Below are 22,183 nucleotides of genomic sequence, written 5' to 3'. Positions count from 1 at the left end.
GGTCATGACGATGGCGACGATTTCCCCCTCCGGGAGGGAAGTTTCCCCGGCAGGATCGTCCTGCCGGAGCTCTAGATTGGTTCTCCTCAAGTTCTGCCTCGTGGCGGCGGCGAATCCACGAAAAACCTCCTCCCTGATTTTTTTCCAGACGAAACCCTTCATATAGCAGAAGAGGGGGGCCAAAGGGCCAGCAGGCTGCCCACAAGCCCCCTAGGCGCATCCAGGGGGTAGCCTCGCCTAGCACGCTTGTGGCCACCTGCTGGCGCCCCTCTAGCGCTTCTTCGGCCCAGTATTTTTTATAAATCCGGAAAAAAATCCTCGTTGATTTTTAAGGCGTTTGGAGTTGCGCAGAATAGGTATCTCAAACTTGCTCCACTTTCAGGCCAGAATTCCAGCTGCCGGCATTCTCCCTCTTCATGTAAACCTTGCAAAATAAGAGAGAAAAGGCATAAGTATTTTACCGTGAAGTGAAATAACAGCCCAAAAAGCGATAAATATCAACATGAAAACATGATGCAAAATGGACGTATCATGGACCGGTGAGCCCACAAGCCCACAAGCCCCCCCCCCCCGGCCGTGCCTGGCAGGCTTGTGGGGCCCACGTTGCTCCATCGCCTCCAATCTCAGCTCTATTTAGCCACTTTCGCCTGGAAAAAAATCAGGAAGAAGAGTTCATCGCGTTTTAAGATACGGGGGCGCCGCCACCTCCTGTTCTTCCCCTAGAGGGCAGATCTGGAGTCCGTTCTGAGCTCTAGAGAGGGGAAATCATCGCCATGGTCATCATCAACCTTCCTTCATCTCCAATTCCATGATGCTCTTCACCGTTCGTGAGTAATCTCATCGTAGGCTTGCTGGACGGTGATGGGTTGGATGAGATCTATCATGTAATCGAGTTAGTTTTGACGGGGATTGATCCCTAGTATCCACTATGTTCTGAGATTGATGTTGCTACTACTTTGCCATGCTTAATGCTTGTCACTAGGGCACGAGTGCCATGATTTCAGATCTGAACCTATTATGTTGTCGCCAATATATGTGTGTTCTTGATCCTATCTTGCAAGTTGTAGTCACCTACTATGTGTTATGACCCGGCAACCCCGGAGTGACAATAGCCGGAACCACTCCCGAAGATGACCATAGTATGAGGAGTTCATGTATTCACCAAGTGTTAATGCGTTGGTCCGGTTCTTTATTAAAAGTAGAACCTTAATATCCCGTAGTTTCAATTAGGACCCCGCTGCCACAGGAGGGATGAACAATAGATGTCATGCAAGATCTTTTCCCTAAACACGTATGACTACATACGGAATACATGCCGACATTAGATTGACGAACTGGAGCTAGTTACTTATCTCTCCGTGTTATAACTGTTGCATGATGAATAGCATCTGGCATAATCATCCATCACCGATCCAATGCCTACGAGTCTTTTACTACTAGTCCTTGCTACGTTACTTTGCTGCTACTGCTGTCACTGCTGCTACTGTTACTCTGTTGCTACTGTTGTTACTCTGCTGCTACTCCTGTCACTTTGCTGCTACTGGTTACTGTTGCTACTGTTGCTATCACACTACTTTGCTACTGATACTTTTCTGCAGATACTAAGTCTTTCAGGTCTGGTTGAATTGACAACTCAACTGCTAATACTTGAGAATATTCTTTGGCTTCCCCTTATGTCGAATCAATAAATTTGGGTTGAATACTCTACCCTCGAAAACTGTTGCGATCCCCTATACTTGTGGGTTATCAAGACCTTTTTCTGGCGGCGTTGCCGGGGAAGCACAACTATATTCTCTGAGTCACTTGGGATTTACGTCTGTTGGTCACTATGAGGAATTCGAAAGATACAAAAACCAAAGTCATGCCCTCAACTACGAGGACAGGTAAGGAACTGCCATCTAGCTCTGCACTTGATTTACCTTTAGTTATGAGTAAGTTTGCGACACCTCCTCCTGCTAGAAATCTTGATGTGTCGCTTGTGCTTGATGATGCTACTTCTGCTGCCCATGATGCTTATGATGATGCTATGCTTGATACTGCTTTGCCACTTGGTGCATTCCTTGATGCACAAAATGCTAGAGTTGCTGCTAGATGTGATGATACTTCTAAAACTGCTGATACTATTGAAGTAGAACCTGCTATTTTGCCTGCTAGAACTAGCTCTCCTAGATATGAATTGCCTGATATGCCTCAGCGTTATGTTATGGAGGGAGAGATAGCTGAGGATTTTCTTGCGTGTAAGGATAGCTATGATGTTGAGAAATTAATGCGCAAGTGGAAAGAAAAATCTTTGAACGCTAGGATGAAATACGACCTGAAGTTTGCTACTTCGAATACCTTTGTGACCAATAAGGATTTTGAATTCTCTGTCGACCCTGAGTTAATCACTCTGGTCGAATCTGATCCTTTTCACGGTTATGAGTCTGAAACGGTTGTAGCCCATCTCACCAAACTGCACGATATAGCCACCCTATTCACTAGTGAGGAAAAGATCCGCCACTACTATATCCTCAAGTTGTTTCCTTTCTCGCTAAAGGATGATGCTAAGACCTGGTTCACTTCTCTTGCTACTGGTTGTGTGCGTAGCCCCCAGGATATGATCTACTACTTCTGTGAGAAATATTTCCCTGCTCATAAGAAGCAAGCTGCCTGATACGTCTCCAAAGTATCTATAATTTTTGATTGTTTCATGCTATTATCTTGTCAAACTTTGGATGTTTGGTATGCCTTTTATATGTTTTTTGGGACTAACTTATTAACTCAGTGCCAAGTGTCAGTTCCTGTTTTTTCCGTGTTTTTGACCCTTTTTAGAGGAAGATTTGAAACGGATTCCAAACGGAATAAAATCCCCGAAAAGATTTTTTCCTAAACAGAAGAAGATCAGGAGACTTGAGAACCAAGGCAGGGGGTCCCCAGGGACCCCCACAAGCCCCCTAGCCCCGGCCAGGGGGGAGGCCGGGCCTCCTTGGATTGTGGGCCCCCTGGACCTCCTCTGCCCTAGGTTTTGCGCCTATATATTCCCTAAAATCCCAGAAAAAAATTAGGAGATCATCGAAAGTACTTTTCCACCGCCGCAAGCTTCTGTCTCCGCAAGATGCCACCTGGGGCACGTTCTGGTGCCCTGTTGGAGGGGGGATTCAGATACGGAGGGCTTCTTCATCAACACCATGACTTCTCCGATGATGCGTGAGTAGTTCACCATAGACCTATGGGTCCATAGCAAGTAGCTAGATGGCTTCTTCTCTCTCTTGGATCTTCATGGAGATCTATCCGATGTAATCTTCTTTTGCAGTGTGTTTGTCGAGATCCAATGAATTGTGGATTTATGATCAGATTATCTATGAATCTTATTTGAGTTTCTTCTGATCTCTCTTATGCATGATTTCATATCCTTGTAATTCTCTTCGAGTTGTGGGTTTTGTTTGGCCAACTAGATCTATGACTCTTGCCATGGGAAAAGTGCTTGGTTTTGGGTTCATACCGTGCGGTGACCTCACCCAGTGACAGAAGGGGTAGCGAGGCACGCATCATGTTGTTGCCATCAAGGGTAAAAAGATGGGATTTTCATCATCGGTTTAAGATTACCCCTCTACATCATGTCATCTTGCTTAAAGCGTTACTATATTCGTCATGAACTCAATACGCTAGATGCATGCTTGATAGCGGTCGAGGTGTGGAGTAATAGTAGTAGATGAAGAAAGTATCGGTCTACTTGTCTCGGACGTGATGCCTATATGCTAGATCATTGCCTTAGATATCGTCATGACTTTGCACTGTTCTATCAATTGCTCGACAGTAATTGGTTCACCCACTGTAATACTTGCTATTTTGGGAGTAGCCTCTAGTGAACACTATGGCCCCCAGGATCTACTCCGCACCATATTTTCAGCCTTACAATTTTTACTTCATTGCACTTTCCGCCTTCAGATCTCACTTTGCAAACAATCTTGAAGGGATTGACAACCCCTTTGAAGCGTTGGGTGCTAGCTTGTTTGTTTTTGCGCGGGTACTTTGGACTTGACGAGGCCCTCCTTTTGGTTCGATACCTTGGTTCTCAAACTGAGGGAAATACTTACTGCTCCTGTGCTGCATCACCCTTTCCTCTTCAAGGGAAAAACCAACGCAAATCAGAGGAGTAACAAGAGGAATTCCTATGCGCCAGGGAAGGACTTTTGTTGCCACAACAGAAGAATTTCTGGCGCCGTTGCCGGGGAGGAAGATCAAGTCAAGAACTCATCCAAGTAAGTGTCGCAAACTCATCTCTTGCATTTACTTTATTTGCCAGTTGCCTCTCGTTTTCCTCTCCCCCACTTCACCAATTTGCCTTTTTTATTTGCCTTTTTCATTTGCCTTTTTCGTTCGCCCTTTTCCTCGCCCGCTTTTCGTTTGCTTGTGTGCTTGCTTGCTTGCTGAAGTCACCATGAACGAAAACACCAAACTTTGTGTCTTCTCGAATACTAATAATAATGATTTTATTAGTACTCCGATTGCTCCCGCCACTAGTGCGGAGTCAAACGAAATCAATGCCGCTTTGCTGAATCTTTTTATGAAAGAGCAATTCTCTGGCCTTCCTAGTGAAGATGTCGCATCCCATCTCAATACCTTCATTGAGCTTTGAGATATGCAAAGGGAAAAAGATGTGGATAATGACGTGATTAAATTGAAACTTTTTCCTTTCTTGTTGCGAGATCGCACAAAAACTTGGTTTTCTTCCCCAAAAATAGTATCGATTCTTGGGATAAGTGCAAAGATGCTTATATATCCAAGTATTTTCTGCCGGCTAAGATCATCTCTCTCCGTAATGATATCATGAATTTCAAGCAACATGGTCATGAGCATGTTGCACAAGCTTGGGAGAGAATGAAATTAATGATGAGGAATTATCCCGCTCATGGCTTGAGCCTTTGGATGATTATTCAAATCTTTTACGCTGGCTTGAATTTCGCTTCTAAAAATATCTTGGACTCTGCCTCAGGTGGAATGTTCATGGAAATCACGTTAGGAGAAGCCACAAAGCTCTTAGACAACATCATGGCAAACTACTCTCAATGGCACACTGAAAGGTCACCTACTAGTAAGAAGGTACACGCTATAGAAGAAATTAACTCGTTGAGTGCTAAGATGGATGAGTTAATGAATTTGGTTGCTAGTAGAAGTGCTCCTTTGGATCCTAATGATATGCCTTTGTCTTGTTTGATTGAGAGTAGCAACGCTAGCTTGGACGTTAATTTTGTTGGTAGGAATAACTTTGGCAACAACAATGCTTTTAGAGGAAACTATGTTCCTAGGCCTTTTCCTAGTAACTCCTCTAATAATTTTGGAAACTCCTACAACAATACTCATGGAAATTACAATAGATTACCCTCTGATCTAGAGAGTAATATCAAAGAGTTCATCAACTCTCAAAAGATTTTCAATGCGTCCATAGAGGAAAAACTACTCAAAATTGACGATTTGGCTAAGAGGGTTGATAGGATTTCTTGTGATGTTGATGCTTTGAAAGTTAGATGTGATCCTCCCAAAATCAACATGGATGAAACTTTGAAAGCTATGCGTGTTTCCATGATTGAGAGCCAAGAAAGAACCGCCCAAATTCGTGCTAGACATGAATGGCTTAAAAAGGTGTGTTCTCGTGATGAGAATCACGAAGATCTTAAAGTGCTTGGTGTGACTCCCATTGAATCTTTGTTTTCTTGTGTCAACCTAATGATTATGGGGCTGGATATGAATCCACTTTGGTTGAAAAGTGCCCCAATGATTCGGAGTCCATCTATGTTGATGCTAAAAGCATTAAAAGTGGAGTAGAAGACGTTAAAACTTTGAGTAGTAATGAAATTACTACCATGGATTTCAAGGAATTCAATTATGATAGTTGCTCCTTGATTGAATGCATTTCTTTGATGCAATCCATGTTAAACTCTCCACACGCTTATAGCCAAAACAAAGCCTTTACCGATGATATCATCGAAGCTATGATAAAAGCTCTTGAAGAGAAACTTGAATTGGAAGTCTGTATCCCTAGAAAGCTTAATGATGAGTGGGAACCTACCATCAAAATCAAAATAAAAAACTACGAGTGCAATGCTTTGTGTGATTTGGGTTCTAGTGTTTCTGCGATTCCAAAGTCTTTACGTGATATTCTGGGCTTTAATGAGATTGAATAGTGTTCTCTTAATTTGCATCTTGCTGATTCTACTATCAAGAAACCCATGGGAAGGATCAATGATGTTCTTATTATTGCTAATAGGAACTATGTACCCGTGGATTTCATTGTGCTTGACATTGATTGCAATCCTACATGCCCTATTATTCTTGGTAGACCTTTCCTAAGGACTATTGGTGCTATCATCGATATGAAGGAAGGGAATATTAGATTTCAATTTCCTTTAAGGAAGGGTGTGGAACATTTTCCTAGAAAGAAAATAAGATTGCCTTATGAATCCATGATGAGGGCCACTTATGGTTTGAGCACCAAAGACGACGATACGTGATTCTATCGCTTCTATGCCTAGCTAAGGGCGTTAAACAATAGCGCTTGTTGGGAGGCAACCCAATTGATTTATCTTTTTCTTTCTGTTTTGTTGCGTCAACACTTTCATAATTCTGTTGTGATTGTGTTTTTTGTGTTTTTTTTTGTGTTTGAGCCAAGCAAAACCTTTATGGTCAGTCTTGGTAATGGTTGTTTGATCATGCTGGAAAAAGACAGAAACTTTCTGCTCACGAGATGATTTTTCATTTTTATTCAGAAAGATATTTTGAGTTGATTCTTTTTGCTGATGATTTATATGCTTTTTATCCAGGCCGTCATAATTTTTCAGAATTTTTGAGGTACAAAAATTATATGAAGTATACAGATTCCTATAGACTGGTCTATTTTTGACAGATTCTATTTTTGTTGAGTTGGTTGCTTGTTTTGATGAAACTATGGTTAGTATCGGGGGGTACTAGCCATGAAAAAGTGAGAATACAGTAGCCCATCATCAATATAGATGGAATTCAAGTTTGCTACAGTACCAAAAGAAGTGGTAGTTTGTTTTCTTGTACTAATGTTATCACAAGTTTCTGTTTAAGTTTTGTGTTGTGAAGTTTTCAAGTTTTGGGAGACGTTCTCATGGACAAACAGACTAGCTGTGGAAAGAGCTCAAGCTTGGGGATGCCCAAGGCACCCCAAGTCAAATTCAAGGACACCAAAAAGCCTAAGCTTGGGGATGCCCTAGGAAGGCATCCCCTCTTTCGTCTTCAATCCATCGGTAACATTACTTGGGGCTATATTTTTATTCACCACATGATATGTGTTTTGCTTGGAGTGTCTTGTATCTTAGGAGTCTTTTCTTTTTGTTGTGACAAAATCATCCTTGCTGCACACCTTTTTGAGAGAGATACATGCACTCATCGTGATTTTGCTAGAATGCTCATAGTGCTTCACTTATATCTTTTGAGCTAGATACTTTTGCTCTAGTGCTTCACTTATATCTTTTGAGCTAGATACTTTTTCTCTTGTGCTTCACTTATATCTTTAGAGCATGGCGGTGCGTGATTTGGTAGTTGTCTTATGCTATGAAAGTAGTCCCATGTGCAAGATATCCAAAGAGGATGCAAAAACTTCCATCTTCATGTGCATTGAGTAGAAAGAAAAGTTTCGATTCCTCTCAATTAGTTTTGAGACATGGATTCGGGAATATTAAAAGCTATATTAGTAGGGTGTTGTGAATCTAGAAATACTTGTGTTGAGGTTAGTGATTCTCGTAGCATGCACGTATGGTGAACCGCTATGTTAGGAAGTCGGAGCATAATTGATCTATTGATTGTCATCCTTTGTGTTGAGGTCGGGATCGCGCGACGGTTTACACCTACCAACCCTTCCCCTCAGAGTATGCGTTTAGTACTTTGTTTCGATTACTAATAAAAACTTTTGCAACAAGTATGTGAGTTCTTTATGACTAATGTTTAGTCCATGGATTAGATGCACTTTCACGTTCCACCATTGCTAGCCTCTCTAGTGCCGCGCAATTCTCGCCGGTGCACAAACCCACCAAATTCCTTCCTCAAAACAGCCACCATACCTACCTACTATGGCATTTTCATAGCCATTCCGAGATGTATTGCCATGCAACTACCACCGTTCCGTCTCATGACTTGTGCCATCACTCTCATATTGCCATTGCATGATCATACTAGATCGTTGCACATCCCGGTACACTGCCGGAGGCATTTCCTATGGAGTCATCATCATTGTGATCTTTGAGCTTTGAGTAACTAAAAGTGTGATGAGCATCATTATTAGAGCATTGTCCCATGTGAGGAAATAAATAAAAAAGAAGAGGTCAAAGATCCCAAAAAAAGAGGCCTAAGAGCCCAAATAAAAAAATGAGAGAAAAAGAGAGAAGGGACAATGCTACTATCTTTTTCCACACTTGTGCTTCATATTAGCACCATGTTCTTCATGATTGAGAGCTTCTTGCTTTGTCACTACCATATGCTAGTGGGAATCTTTTATATAACTTGGCTTGTATATTCAAATGATGGGCTTCCTCAAAATTGCCCTAAGTCTTCGTGAGCAAGCAAGTTGGATGCACACCCACTAGTTTTCCTTTTGAGCTTTCACATACTTATAGCTCTAGTGCATCTCTTGTATGGCAATCCCTACTCATTCACGTTGATATCTATTAATGGTCATCTCCTCCTTTTTGTCTCACAACCACCACCACACTCTATTCCACCTATAGTGCTATATCCATGGCTCGCGCTCATGTATTGCGCGATAGTTATAAAAAGTTTGAGAAAGTAAGAGTGCGAAAACCATTACTTGGCCAATTCTAGGGTTGTGCATGATTTACATTAGTTGTGTGAGGATGATGGAGCATAGCCAGACTATATGATTTTGTAGGGATACCTTTCTTTGGCCTTGTTATTTTGAAAGTTCATGATTACTTTGCTAGTTTGCTTGAAGTATTACTATTTTCATGTCAATAGCAAACTATTGTTTTGAATCGTACGGATCTGAACATTCATGCCACATGAAATAAGTTGCAAAGGACAACTATGCTAGGTAGCATTCCACATCAAAAATTCATTCTTTATCACTTCCCTACTCGAGGACGAGCAGGAGTTAAGCTTGGGGATGCTTGATACGTATCCAACGTATCTATAATTTTTGATTGTTTCATGCTATTATCTTGTCAAACTTTGGATGTTTTGCATGCCTTTTATTTATTTTTTGGGACTAACTTATTAATCCAGTGCAAAGTGCCAGTTCCTGTTTTTTCCATGTTTTTGACCCCTTTCAGAGGAGGATTTTGAACGGAGTCCAAACGGAATAAAACTTCCGAAAAGATTTTTTCCGGAACGGAAGATCAGGAGACTTGAGAACCAAGGCAGGGGGTCCTCAGGGACCCCACAAGCCCTCATGGCGCGTCCAGTGGGGCCCGTGCCGTCCAGGCTTGTGGGCTCCCTGGGCCACGTCTGCCCTAGGGTTTGCGCCTAAATATCCCCAAAAATTCCACAAAAAATCAGGGGATCATCGTAATCACTTTTCCGCCGCCGCAAGCTTCTGTCTCTGCAAGATCCCATCTGGGGCACGTCCTGGTGCCCTGTCGGAGGGGGGATTCGGACACGAAAGGCTTCTCCATCAACACCATGACCTCTCCGATGATGCGTGAGTAGCTCACCACAGACCTATGGGTCCATAGCTAGTAACTAGATGGCTTCTTCTCTCTCTTGGATCTTCAATACAAAGTTCTCCATGATCTTCATGGAGATCTATCCGATGTAATCTTCTTTTTCGGTGTGTTTGTCGAGATCCGATGAATTGTGGATTTATGATCAGATTATCTATGAATCTTATTTGAGTTTCTTCTGATCTCTCTTATGCATGATTTCATATCCTTGTAATTCTCTTCGAGTTGTGGGTTTTGTTTGGCCAACTAGATCTATGATTCTTGCCATGGGAGAAGTGCTTGGTTTTGGGTTCATACCGTGCGGTGACCTCACCCAGTGACAGAAGGGGTAGCGAGGCACGCAGCATGTTGTTGCCATCAAGGGTAAAAAGATGGGGTTTTCATCATTGGTTTGAGATTATCCCTCTACATCATGTCATCTTGCTTAAAGCGTTACTCTGTTCGCCATGAACTCAATACACTAGATGCATGCTAGATAGCGGTTGATGTGTGGAGTAATAGTAGTAGATGCAGAAAGTATCGGTCTACTTGTCTCGGACGTGATGCCTATATGCTAGATCATTGCCTTAGATATCATCATGACTTTGCGCGGTTCTATCAATTGCTCGACAGTAATTTGTTCACCCACCGTAATACTTGCTATTTTGAGAGAAGCCTTGCTTGTCCTCAAGCAACTCAGTTGACAAACTGAAAGAAAAAGAAAAACTTTGACAAACTCTGTTTGATCTTGTTGTTGCAACTATGTCTAACTCATAACCAGAATTTCAGCAAGATCACAAGTTAACCACATGAGCAAGTGACACATAGGTCTCACGGTAAACGAATATCAATGGCATAATCAGCTAGCGAGCAAATAATAATGAGTTTCATATACCAACAATTCAATCAAAACAAACATGAAGCAATATGAATAGGTGGTATCTTGCTAACTCTTTCTGAGACCGCAAAACATAAATGCAAAGCACTTTCAAAGACCCGACTGAAAACGAGTCAAGCCTCTGTGTTTCTGTGCCATCCCTGGATCAGTATGCTGGCACACACAGTACATCAATGTATATATCAAAGTGCAATCACATGTAAATAGCGTAAAACTGATATATACCTTAAATATCTCAGCGGAAGCAGTCAAGGGAGTGGAGTCCCAATAAACACCAACGGCAAGTTGAGTGTAGACCGTAACCCTGAATCGTACTCTTACTCGTCGAAGAAAAAATATCTGCAACATAAGACGTTGCAGCCGTGTAGGTCAGCATATTGAATATGCCGGCAAGTCACATATGAGAGGGGGTAAAATATCATCTATACTATATGCATATATGGCAGGTGGTGTTGTAAGTTTTAGCGTAAAGCAAATTTTCTCCTACAACAAGAGAGGGGCTAAAAGCAAAATATTACTACGTAGTTGGTTGTTAATGAGATGGTTCCGCCAACCAGTTCTCATACCCAAGTTATCAATATTACCCATATCAAATATATATAATGGTGTTGAGAATTCCAGATAACTTCAGTTCCTTTGGCTCAAGTTGTCCATGACCGTGGACACGGCTAATCGATTAGGTTTGAGTACTCTGCAGAGTTTTGCACACGTTCCCCACAAGATTTGATCGCCTCCGTGTATGTCCTCGCACTTCAGGGTGTTTGAAGACCGGATGATCAAAACATGGTATTTCAACGGGTCCCTCTGAATCCCTGTCGGTGCCCATCCATTCCTACCGTTCTTCTACATCTGCTAGCACCGCCTGTCCAGAGTCGTCGCGTTGTCCAACCAAGCCAGAGCCCATAATGACTTGTGCCTGTGCAGGTAAGCCTTGGGTCTTGAAAATATCCGTCCGTCTCTTTGAGCCTGGGTGAAGCTTTCCGCAGGATGTCATGGCCGTCTCTAGCATCCCGGGTCATCCACTGGTTTCTCCAAGGAGCCGATCAACCGTCCTTCACCCAGAGTTGCATTGCATCACGAGGTCTTGAAAAGTCTTGACTTAACCGGTCTTGTTTATTAAATTATTCTCGCATCACTCATGGTAAACTCTCAACCAGAATCCCGTCTACTCAAGCATAGCAATATGAAATTTGTCGTCCCGGGCCAAGTAACGGGGTTGTTGGGGGCCTACCACATGATACTACATTATGTAACCATAATTTTCAAGTACCTACTCAGCATGCAATTGGGCATAGGATGGTAGAACTACGATGCATAAAACATAGGTGATACATGATCAAATGACTTGCCTGGTATTACTTGATGAAGATAGTCGCTCTCATAATCCTGATGATTCTACCCGCCACACTCCGAGCAATCTATCGTAAACAAATAGCATTCAATAAACATTCATGCCAAAGAGGAAGAACCAAGAGAACATAAGTACAAAGCGTGTCTTGGTGCAAAATAACAACGTACTAAGGTTTAATAAAAAGGTCCTAAGTGTGTTGTAAAGTGAAGGTGCATGAATGAGATCAAAAGAGTTAATGGACGAGGAACCATTGCTATATAAGCTCGACTTGCATACACTATGGGAGATGATCAAAAATATTGGGAGAACAACATGAATGTTGTTTGACAAATAGTATAAGACATAAGAATTTATTTGTAGAAAGAATTTCTTGAAATGGAGCGCTACAACACAAGTTATAGCGAATTGAAGTATGAATTAAATTTGCATTAAAAAGGTCAAGAGAAGTTGAACTGAAGTACGATGGTTATGTACAAAAATATATGACATGAGTGTTTAGGGGTGAAATGAATCAATTGAAAAGGTGGTACGATTTGCAAGATAAGATCAAATGAATGTTCGAATACAAATTTGAATCGCTCAAATTTGTAAGGTTCAAAGGTCGAAACTAATGATGCTATTGGATATAGTAGATCAATATGAGCGTGTAGAAAAAATAATTACTAGATTTGAAATAGCGGATCAAAAGATACAAATACTTCAATATAACATTGAATCGACTTAGAACGATGTGAACACTTTTGGGCACTAATAGATAAATCTGATTTGATCAAAATTATAAGTTGAAAAGTTAAAACTAATGATACAAACGGGAAGATTACTTTGATACGAATCCGACGCAATTGAATTCATCTAAAACGGAGCTACGGATAAAAAGATATGATCAAAAGAAGTTTGAATATGAATATGAACAAATTTCGAAATTTGAAAATTTCAAAAAGTTGATATGATAGGTTCACAGGATAGGTGGGATCAAGACGAAACTCTAGGCGTTGGTTTCATCTAATTCGGATAAACGAGTAAAAAGTTATGGCTATTTGAAAAATCAGGGCCAAGGTATTTTACGGAATAAAAGTGCTGCGTCTAAAAGAATTCTAGTACTAATGTAGAAATACGAAGACTAATTAATATATCTAATTACTCTACCGTATACTAGTGTAGGAATACTAGTCTAGAAATATCAAAAAAACAAACAATCAATCTAATAATTATATTAACATTCCAAATTTTATAATTTTGGGATGTTACAAGTGAATAAACACATGTCGAGGATAACACGCCTAACATGGAAGATACCAATAGCCCCGTGTCACCACATGAGCAGTTCGGGCACGCAAAACAAATTATTTCTTGAAGGTTTTAGAGAATGGCACATGTAAATTTACTTGGAACGGCAGGTAGATACCGCAAATAGGTAGGTATGGTGGACTCTCATGGAAAAACTTTTGGGTTTATGGAAGTGGATGCACAAGCAGTATTCCGCTTAGTACAAGTGAAGGCTAGCAAAAGACTTGGAAGCGACCAACTAGAGAGCAACAACAGTCATCAAGATGCAATGAGTTTGACTAACATGGAGTGCAAGCATGAACAGGATATAAATCACCATGAACACGAACATCATAGAGGCTATGTTGATTTTGTTTCAACTACATGCATGAACATGCGCCAAGTCAAACCATTTGAATCATTCAAAGGAGAATACCATCCTATCATACTACATCATAGTCATCTCAAAATCTATGTTGACATTCAATACAAACCATTATAAGCTCCTAGCTAATTAAGCATGGCATCAGAAACTATGATCTCTAAGTTGTCATTGCAAACATGTTTCTCTCTCAACAAAGCTGAATCTGGGACGACAAGCTAGTCATATTTACAAAAACAAAATAGATAGAGTTCATACCAGCTTTTCAGTCTCAGCCACTTCATCATATATCATCATTATTGCCTTTCACTTGCACGATCGAACGATGTGAACAATAATAAGAGCGCTCGTGCATTGTACTAAGCTAAATCTGCAGGCAAACATAAAGGAGAAGACAAAGTAATATGGCTCTTTGAAAGCTAAACAGGTATGCATGCAAGAGCCACTAAACATTGTAACCAATATCTTCTACCTTGACCCAAAGAAAAAGAAAACTATTTACACAGGAAAGCTCCCAACAAGCAAAAGAAGAAAGGAAAATCTTTTTGGGTTTTCTCAAAAGTACACAAAACAAGAAAACAAGAAAATGAAAATAAACTAGCATGGATAATATAGTGGCAAAGTGTAAACACCGACTAACAAAGTGAAAGCATAAGCATGAATCTAAGGTCGGTGAGAACACGTACTCCCCCAAGCTTAGGATTTTGTACTAGGTTGGTCTACTCCCAAGGTGGGAAATAACCAGCTCCGGGATACTCCGGAGCGGACTGTGGATGCCACTGCTGTGTGAGCTCCTCTGGCTGCCACTGATAAACTGGCGTCTGGTACTCGACTAGCGGCTCGGGCACGGGAACTTGTGGTTGGGCCAAGCCCCAATACGCATAGATGTCTGAGGGCATAATAATGTACCTGCCTGCATAAAGGTTGAACAAAGAAGGAGCAGGCAAAGTAATAGTCTCTCGAGTACCCTGACTAAATACCAAGTTAGCATCTCTATCCAAAAAATCATGGCGAACCATGCTGTCATAATCCAGATATTTCTCAGGAAGAAGCATCTCTTCTTCCTCCCTAGTCTAACGGGTATCTCAAAGTGTCTGGCAAGACGGGTAGCATAGATACCTCCATAGACGACACCTTTGGAACGGTTTGTGTTCAACCGCTGAGCTACTATAGCACCTAAGCTATAAATCTTATCGTTATAAAGGCCTTTGCGCAAAACCGCAAGGTCTGTAGAGCTAAGTGATCCAGCCTCCCCACGGCCAATCAAACATTTTCCCACAAATAATGAGAAGTACCGAAGCACAAGAAAATGTATGCTAGCAATTCTAGCGCGAGACACTCCTCTCTCCTCTCCAACAGCAATAGTACCTATGAAATCCTCCAAGTCCCATGGACGAGGATCATGAATATCCCCAACATAAGGTAATTTGCATACATTGCAAAAATCCTGTAGTGTCATGCACTAGGGGGTGTCGTATAACATGAACTCAACCATGGGAGGATTCTTCCTCGGATAAAAGTTGAAGCTTTGAACGAAAATATTGGTGAGGAGGAGGTATTGTGGGCACTTATCTTCAACGAACGCGGTAAGACCTGCGTTCTCCACCAAGTAATAAAAGTCTTCATAAAGCCCGGCGGCGCGCAAAAATTCATCACTTGGCCACTCGCACGCTCGAACTTCTGTGACTCGAGGAACCACGTACTTGGGGTGGTTCTTCTCATCCTCCTTGGGGTTACGACTTGAAGAGCCTCTCAAGAACCTCCTCATCTTTTCCTTTTTCTAGTTGTGAAAAATTCTGAAATTTTTAGAGACTTCGAAAGAAAAGTGAGTAAGGATTAGCCCAACTCATAGCAACTACTCCTAATAGTGCCTAGAGACCGTATCACGCGCTAAAACTACTTGGGACCAGCTAAAATCAATCATTTCAAGCTCAAGAACAGGGTCACCAAGGTAGCAATAATACGCGAAGGATAAAGCACTAGAGTAGAAACTAATTGGACAAATGGAGGAGTCACTTACCAAGGAGTAATTTCGCCAAAACGGTTCGGAGAATGGTGCTTTGAGCAAGGAGATCGAAAATCACAGCCAAATGAGCAAGAACACGGGTTTGAGCTGCGAAACGATTTTTTTCTGGAGGTAGAAGAAGAGGATGGGAGCTGAAATGAGTGGAGGGGGTCCCTGTGGGCCCCACAAGCTTGCTTGCCGCGGCCAGGGAGTGGCCGCGATGACAGGGCTTGTGGCCCACTGGTGTGGCCCCCATGCCAGCTCTCAGTCCCAGTATCTTTCAAATATTTCAGAAAAAAACATATTTGATATTCAGGACGATTGGAGAACTTTTATTTTCGGGGTACTTGTCTCCGGGACGCTAAAAACAGGGAAAAAGGGAAAACTAAACTAAATCTATCATTTTTCTTCTAAGCAACAGAAAGTGAAAGCTTAAAATAGAGGTATATGACTCTTTGATTCATCCATTTCATGGTCATCGAAAGAAATCCGTCAATGGGGTTGATCAAATCTTCATTACAAAACCTTTTCAAATCGCAAAAGGAAACGGAGAATTGTTGAATAGCCACTAAGTCACCTCAATGGGGATATGAATCTCCCCAACAAGCAAATCATACTTCATCTTAACACGAGGAATAGGGCATTCAAAGCTCCCAAGAAGAATCGATGAAGTATTTTCGATAGCATTGATGCAATGTACTTGATATCGTTTCTTCGGAAAGTCCACTGTATGCTCATTACCGTTGACAAGGAAAGTGACATTGCTTTTGTTGCAATCTATAACAGCCCCTGCAGTGTTTAAAAAGGGTCTTCCGAGGATGACAGCCATGGCATCGTCCTCGGGAATATCCAAGAGAACAAAGTCTGTTAAGATAGTGGTGTTAGCAACCACAACAGGCACATCCTCGCAAATGCCGACAGGGAAAGCAGTTGATTTGTCGGCCATTTGCAGAGAAATTTTAGTGGGTGTGAACTTATCAAGTTCAAGTCTACGATAAAGAGAGAGAGGCATAACACTAACACCGGCTCCAAAATCGCATAACGCAGTTCTTACGTAGTTGCCTTTAATGGAGCAAGGTATAGTGGGCACTCCAGGATCACCAAGTTTCTTAGGAGTTCCACCTTTGAAAGTGTAATTGGCAAGCATGGTGGAGATCTCAAGATCTGGTATCTTCCGTTTATTAGTAACGATATCTTTCATGTACTTGGCATACAGAGACATTTTGAGCATATCAGTTAAACGCATCTGCAGAAAGACGGGTCTTATCATTTCAATAAAGCGCTCAAAATCCTCATCATCCTTTTTCTTGGATGGCTTAGGAGGAAAGGGCATAGGTCTCTGAACCCATGGCTCCCTTTCTTTACCATGCTTCCTAGCAGTGAAGTCATTCTTATCGTATCTCTTAGGTTGTGGGTTATCAGGATTAACCGTAGGTTCAATCTCCACATCCTTATCATTGCTAGGTTGAGCATCATTATGAACATCGCTGTCCATATTGTCACCAGGTTCATGTTCATCACCAAATTGTGTTTTTGCATCAGACGCAGAAATATCATTTGGTTCTTCAGGTGTGATAGTATTTGGTGAACTGACATGTAGGTTTCTATCATCCTTCTTCTTCTTAGGATGACTGGGTGTATCAGCATTAATTCCTTGAGAATCTTGATCAATTCTCTTAGGATGGCCTTCAGGATACAAAGGTTCCTGAGTCATTTTGCCCCCTCTAGTAATGACTCTGACAGAGTTGTCATTTAATTCATTGAGCAAGTCATTCTGAGCTTTAAGTACTTGTTCTACCTAAGTAGTAATCATAGAGGCATGTTTACTCAGAAGCTTCAGATCATTGACATTTATGTCCACACAAGCACTTAAATGACTAAGCATACGAGTACTTTGTTCCAAATGTCTGCTAACATAATCATTGAAACTTTGTTGTTTGGCAACAAAGTTGTCAAATTCATCAAAGCATAGGCTAGCAAGTTTTTCAAAAGTAATATCACTCTCATCAAACCTACGCAGAGAATTCACCTCTACTACTTGTATCGGGTTATCGAGACCATGGATCTCTTCGATAGGTGGTAGATTTTTGACATCTTCAGATCTAATGCCTTTCTCTTGCATAGATTTCTTGTCTTCTTGCATATCTTCGGGACTGAGAAATAGAATACCTCTTTTCTTAGGAGTTGGCTTAGGAGGTGGTTCGGGAATAGTCCAAGCATTATCGTTGATCAAGATGTTATTCAGTAGGATCTCATCTTGTTCTACAGTTCGTTCCCTAAAACACAACCGGCACAACTATCTAGGTGGTCTCTAGAGGCATCGGTAAGTCCTTTATAGAAGATATCAAGTATCTCGTTCTTCTTAAGAGGGTGATCAGGCAAAGCATTCTGTAGCTGGATGAGCCTCCCCCATGCTTGTGGGAGACTCTCTTCTTTGAGTTGAGCAAAGTTGTATATTTCCTGCAAGGCATCTTGCTTCTTATGGGCAGGGAAATATTTCTCACATAAGTAATAGACCATATCCTGGTGACTACCCACACATCCAGGAGCAAGAGAAGTGAATCAGGCTTTAGCGTCATCCTTTAGATAGAAAAGAAACAGCTTAAGGATATAGTAGTAGCGGATCTTCTCCTCACTAGTGAAAAGGGTGGCTATATCATGTAGTTTGGTAAGATGGGCTACGACCATCTCAGACTCATAACCGTGAAAAGGATCAGATTCGACTAGAGAGATTATCTCAGGGTCGACAGAGAATTCATAATCCTCATCGGTGATAAAGATAGGTGAAGTGGCAAATTTCGGGTCGTATTTCATCCTAGCTTTCAGAGATTTTTCCTTCCACTTGAGAAGTAATTTCTCAGCGTCATAAGCATCCTTACACGCAAGAAAATCCTCAGCTATATCTCCCTCCATAACATAACCCTCAGGTATATCAGGCAATTCATATCTAGGAGAGCTGGATCTAGCAGGAGCAAAAGCAGGTTCTATCTCAATAGTATCGGTAGTTTCAGAAGCATCACGAGCATTGGCAGTAACTCTAGCAATATGAGCATCAAGGAATACCCCTAGTGGCATATCAGGCAAAGTAGTATCTCTAGCAGTATCAAGCATAGCATCATCGGGAAAAATAGCATATCTAGCATCATCAGGCAAAGCAGTATCAAGCATAGCATCATGGATAGTAGTATCATGCATAGCATCTCTAGCAGTATGAGACATAGTATCTCTAGCAGTATCAGGCATAGTATCTCTAGCAGTATCAGGCATAGCATTTCTAGCAGTATCACGCATAGTAGCATCATAAGCATCATCAAGCACAGGCGACATATCAAGATTTCTAGCAGGAGGTGGTGTCGCAAACTTACCCATAACTGAAGGTGAATCAAGTGCAGAGCTAGATGGCAGTTCCTTACCTCCCCTCGTAGTTGAGGGCAAGACTTTGGTTCTTGGATCTTTCAGATTCTTCATAGTGATCAGCAGATATAAATCCCAAGTGACTCAGAGAATATAGCTATACCTTCCCCGGCAACGGCGCCAGAAAAATGCTGTTGACGTGCAACTATTCCTGACTTGATGACTCCACGGCAACGGAGCCAGAAAAGAGCTGCTCCCAATTGCTCAACAATTAGAATTTGTCTTGCAACAGCCCACCAGCGCGTGGGATCAAGGCAGTTTTCGAGGGTAGAGTATTCAACCCAAATTTGTTGGTTCGCGTGACGGGAAGTGAAAGGATATTCTCAAGTATTAGCAGCTGAATGTGTCAGATTCAACCACACCTGAAAGATTAGTATCTGCAAGCAAAGTGTCAACAACAAAGAAGTATGATAACAACGGTGTCAGAAACGATTTGTTGACGGCAGACTATTCCTAACTGTTGTATCAATGGCACGAGAAAAGTATTATTAGCAGGTAGCAGCAGTGTAACGAGTAACAGTTGTGGCAAGGAACAGCAGTAGTGACAGCAGTAGCAAGTAGCAGCAGAGCAAAGCAAGTAACAACAGCAGCAAGTAACAGTAGCAGTAGAGCAAAGCAAGTAACAGCAGCAGCAAGTAACAGTAGCAGCAACAGTAGTAACAGCAGCAGAGCAAAGCAAGTAACAGCAACAGCAAGTGTAGTAACAGCAGCAGTGGGACAAACTCATAGGCAATGGGTCGGTGATTTGTCGTATGATATTCATCATGCAAGAGTTATAACACGGAAAGATATGTGGCTAGCTCCCGTTTGTCAATGTGATGTAGGCATGCATTCCGTGTGTAGTCATACATGCTTAAGGAAAAGAACTTGCATGACATCTATTGTCCATCCCTCCCGTGGCAGCGGGGTCCAAATGGATACTACGGGATATTAAGGTTCTCCTATTAATAAAGAACCGAACCAACGCATTAGCACTTGGTGAACACATGAACTCCTCAAACTATGGTCATCGCCGAGAGTGGTTCCGGTTATTGTCACTCCGGGGTTGCCGGGTCATAACACATAGTAGGTAACTACAACTTGCAAGATCGGATCTAAAATACACATATATTTGTGACAACATAATAATTTCAGATCTGAGATCATGGCACTCGGGCCCTAGTGACAAGCATTAAGCATGGCAAAGTAGTAGCAACATCAATCTGAGAACATAGTGGATACTAGGGATCAATCCCCATCAAAACTAACTCGATTACATGATGGATCTCATCCTACTAATCACCGCCCAACGAGCCTATGAATATATTACTCACGAACAATGAAGAGCTTCATGGAATTGGAGAGGGGAGAAGGTTGATGATGACGATGGCGACGATCTCCTTGATCCGGAGCCCAAAATGGACTCCAGATCTGCCCTCCTGATGAAGAACAGGATGTGGCGGCGCCTCCGTGTCGCAAATGCGGTGAAATCTACTCTCTTGATTTTTTTTGGGACGAAAAGGAATAAATAGAGCTGACTTTGGGGGCAGCAGAGCCACGTGGGCGCCACAAGCTCGGTTGTCGCGGCCTGGGGGGTGGCCGCGGCAATAGGGCTTCTGGCCCACTGGCCCATCCCCTCCGGTGGATCTATGCGCAGGTATTTTTCATATTTTCCGGAAATATTCTCCGTAAATTTTCAGGACGTTCCGAGAACTTTCATTTCTGCACAAAAACAACACCATGGCAATTCTGCTGAAAACAGCGTCAGTCCGGGTTAGTTCCATTCAAATCATGCAAATTAGAGTCCAAAACAAGGGCAAAAGAGTTTGGAAAAGTAGATACGATGGAGACGTATCAAGCCTCTAGTGAACACTATGGCCCCCAGGGTCTACTCCACACCATATTTTCGGCCTTACACTTTTTACTTCATTGCACTTTCCGCCTTCAGATCTCACTTTGCAAACAATCTTGAAGGGATTGACAACCCCTTTGAAGCGTTGGGTGCAAGCTTGTTTGTTTTTGCGCATGTACTTTGGACTTGATGAGGCCCTCCTTTTGGTTCGATACCTTGGTTCTCAAACTGAGGGAAATACTTACTGCTCCTGTGCTGCACCACCCATTCCTCTTCAAGGGAAAAACCAACGCAAATCAGAGAAGTAAAATGAGGAATTCCTACACGCCAGGGAAGGACTTCTGTTGCCGCAACAGTTCTTCATGACTAATGTGAGTCCATGGTATAGATGCACTTTCACCTTCCACCATTGCTATCCTCTCTAGTACCGCGCAACTTTCACCGGTACACAAACCCACCATATTCCTTCCTTAAAGCAGCCACCATACCTACCTACTATGGCATTTTCATAGACATTCCGAGATATATTGCCATGCAACTCCCACCGTTCCGTCTCATGACTTGTGCCATCACTCTCATATTGCCATTGCATGACCGTAAAATAGCTAGCGAGATGTTTCAACGTCATACGCCAAGCTAGATCATTGCACATCCCGATACACTGCCGGAGGCATTTCCTATAGAGTCATCATCGTTCTAAGCTTCGAGTTGTGAGTAAATAAAAGTGTGATGATCATCATTGCTGGAGCATTGTCCCATGTGAGGGAAAAAAAGAGGCCAGAGATCCCAAATAAAAAAAGAGAAGAGGCCAAGAGCCCAAATAAAAAAAAAGAGAAAAAGAGAGAAGGGACAATGCTACTATCTTTTTCCACACTTGTGCTTCATAATAGCACCATGTTCTTCATGATTGAGAGCTTCTTGCTTTGTCACTACCATATGCTAGTGGGAATCTTCATTGTATAACTTGGCTTGTATATTCCAATGATGGGCTTCCTCAAATTGCCCTAGGTCATCGTGAGCAAGCAAGTTGGATGCACACCCACTAGTTCTCCTTTTGAGCTTTCACATACTTATAGCTCTAGTGCATCCCTTGTATGGCAATCCTTACTCATTCACATTGATATCTATTAATGGGCATCTCCATAACCCTTTGATACGCCGAGTCAATGTGACCATCTCCTCCTTTTTGTCTCACAACCACCACCACACTCTATTCCACCTATAGTGCTATATCCATGGCTCATGCTCATGTATTGTGTCATAGTTATAAAAAGTTTGAGAAAGTAAGAGTGCGAAAACAATTACTTGGCCAATACCGGGGTTGTGCATGTTTTACATTAGTTGTGTGAGGATGATGGAGCATAGCCAGACAATATGATT

The sequence above is a fragment of the Hordeum vulgare genome, chromosome 5H (genome assembly GCF_904849725.1).
Source record: "Hordeum vulgare subsp. vulgare chromosome 5H, MorexV3_pseudomolecules_assembly, whole genome shotgun sequence".
NCBI lineage: Eukaryota > Viridiplantae > Streptophyta > Magnoliopsida > Poales > Poaceae > Hordeum > Hordeum vulgare.
This window is presented reverse-complemented; position numbering follows the sequence as displayed.